The 3,030-nt window shown below is 38.9% G+C and overlaps 1 non-coding gene across 1 annotated transcript; it reads left to right on the top strand.

Annotated features, from left to right (window-relative positions):
* The first annotated feature begins 388 nt into the window (after positions 1-388).
* LOC148016643 (U6 spliceosomal RNA) lies at positions 389-492 on the top strand. Its single transcript, XR_015688263.1, has one exon. It is a non-coding gene; the product is annotated as a U6 spliceosomal RNA (small nuclear RNA).
* The last annotated feature ends 2,538 nt before the right edge of the window (positions 493-3,030 follow it).

Raw genomic sequence — 3,030 nt, 5'->3', positions numbered from 1 at the left:
ATTATTTAAATATTAAATATGACAAATAGATCATCATCTCACAGATTGGTAAAGAAAAAGTACATCCATAAGAGTAGGATTTTTTAACATAATCTCATGTACATAAAATTTTTTAAAAATTTTTAAATCACAAATTCAAAGGATTAATTTGGATTACATGAGATATACTAGGAATAGGACACATGGAAGTTACTACATACCCAAAAGAATTTATGATTTTGTTGCATCAAATAGAATTTACCAAGAACTTGATTCAAGGACTATGATTTTTGCAATAAGAAATATTTATGTTGTTAAAATCTTGAACCCAATTTGTACTAAACTCATGGAACCTTAGATAAATAAATAGAACACTAATCCCTTGAAAAATCTTGAGATGGAATTATTAGAATACTTTTGAGACATTTGATAAAATTAAAACAATACAGAGAAGATTAGCATGGCCCTTGCGCAAGGATAGCATGCACAAATTGAAAAATGGTCCAAATTTTTATCAGATGTCTCTTTGAAGACATATGATAACACCAACTATGACGTGCCCACCCTAGTTGCTTCCTCGTAGACACATTCTTAGTAGTCCATCAAGAGATATCCTAGACAACACGGTCAAAGACTCTATGGAATATTTCAAAGTTTGCCATCTAGGTCCTCTTGAGTCTACCCCATAGTGAAAGTTTCTAGCTGTTCCCATGAGGATTGACCTAAGTTTTGGGTTTCTAATAGTGGTCGAGTCACCTATTGGTCAACTAGCATTAACTTCTCGGCATGTTTGGTCCTTTTGCAAAAGTCACAGAATAGCTGGTCCTTCTTGTCTTTGTACTTATTGCCAACATATAATGCTTGCTCATCTCTAGAGGTGCTTGGTTCTTCCTTGGTTTTTAGCTTCTTTTCCTCCTCTAACAGTGATGCATGGATATCAACAAGCTCAGGGTTTGGCATATTGATTAGATTTGTTGACACATTATTATATTCAAGAGTCAAACTTTTGAGTAGAACACCAATGCAAACATCTTCTTCCATTTTAATGTTGATTTCTACAAGATGGGTTAGAAGTCCTTCCATGTAATTTAGATGTGTGGCAAGTGATGTGCTGGACTTCATTTCAAGCCTAAAAAATTCAATCAAGAGACCATACTTTGATGACTTAGACAATGCACCAAATCAAGTCTCTTCCATGTATCTTGTGAAGTATCATAGTTATCCACATGGTGGATATAGCTATCATCTAGTCCCAGTTTGATAATGGCATGAGCCTTATCATCATTCTTTTGCCAAGTGACTAGTAGGTCCACATCATGAGGCTTCTTCTCTTTGCCACTGGTGATGGCCACAAGACCCTTCTTCATTAGGATGAGCTTGATGCAGGTCTGCCGGGTGTGAAACTCGATCCCTTTGAAGCGAACTGTCGGAGAGTCCTTGCCCATGTTGGAGTTGGAGGATCAGTAGCAAATCAGCTTCAAAATTCTCAAATTTCAGTAGTAGAATACTTGATCTTGAGTGTACTTGATAAGCATAAGTGTCAAAAGATACTAGATGAATAGTATCAAGAGATACTGATGCCTGTGGCTCGAAGCTTAAGACCTTCAAAATGACCTTCAAAATCTCCCCTCCTTGATTTGATGCTGAACAAAGTGCTAGACAACTGTAGATTCAGTGGGGATCAGAGTGGCAAAGGCTAGAAGGGGGGCATATTGATCTGAATTGATGTATGCCATGCTCACCATGGCTATGATACCATGAAAAAACATGGATCTAGAACATGGCTTGAGACGGAAGCTATGGAGGTTGGAAGAGAAAGAGTGAGTTCATGAAGACACTGACATGACTGATTGTTACACAAGTGAATTAGGTTCCAAGATGGAAGCTTGGACTCATAAACACAATCTTGTGTATAGACTGATAATGACACAGAGACTTTACTGAAGGACAAAAGTACTATGACATTGCATTAGAAAAGAAAGAAAGTCTAATACTTTATAAGAAATTGGATGGTAGCACTTGTTCTACTGTGCTTATGGGATTCTAATCATGAGCCCACACTGCTCCATACAAAGAGGCCAAGTAGGTGTGATTGCAAAAATCTCAACATGTACAAGTTGAAAAGTACCCCTGGGCATCCCAAGCTGGCTTATAAGGCAAGACTTGTTGATAAGGGTTTTAGACATGAGAATGGAGTTGACTTTGATGAAGTCTTTTCCCCTGTGGTTAGGATGACCATGCTTGGTTTTGGCCTTAGTCACGTAGCTTGACTTGGACAAGTATTAGATGGATGTCAAGTCTGCATTCTTGCATGGGGATTTGCATGATGAGATTTACATGGAGCAGCCCAAGGGCTTTGCAGAACCTAGCTGGGAGCATCTAGTGTGCAAGTTGAAGAAAAGTCTTTATGGCTTGAAGCACGCACCTAGGGAGTGGTATCATAAGTTGGATGCCTTTATGCAGTCACAGGGCTACAATAGGAGTGCTATGGATCCGTGTCTTGACACAAAGAAAGCCCGTGATGGCTCATTGCTTATTTTGGTACTTTATGTGGATGATATGCTGATAGCAGAAAAAACTCATGATGAGCTGGATGCTCTTAAATCTCAGCTGAAGAAGAGCTTTGAGATGAAGGATTTGGGACATGCCTCTCACATTCTTGGTATGCGCATTATGTATGACACACATCATGGACTACTCTACCTCTCACAGAGAGAGTACATTCATAAAGTCCTTGACTATTTTCACATGCATAACATGAAGCCTATTAATTGTCCCATTACCTTATTATGTGAAGGTCTCACAGGCCAATTTTCCGCAGACAGATGAGCAGAGGGCCAAGATGGCCAAGATCCCTTATGCATTAGTCGTGCAATTTGATATATGCCATGATAGCCACTTGACCAGATATTGCCTTTGCAGTTGGTGTTGTGGCACACTATATGGCTACACCTAGCAAGAAACATTGGGATGCTGTGAAGGGTATCATGAGATACCTAAAAGGCACAACAAATATGTGTATTTTCTATGGCAGCCAGGATACAGGATTTG

The sequence above is a fragment of the Lygodium microphyllum genome, chromosome 23, assembly GCF_053477565.2.
Source record: "Lygodium microphyllum isolate KBCC chromosome 23, Lygodium_microphyllum_v1.1.10, whole genome shotgun sequence".
NCBI classification, from domain to species: Eukaryota; Viridiplantae; Streptophyta; class Polypodiopsida; order Schizaeales; family Lygodiaceae; genus Lygodium; species Lygodium microphyllum.
Note: the sequence above shows the minus strand (reverse complement) of the source record. Positions and strands in the feature narration are given on the sequence as shown.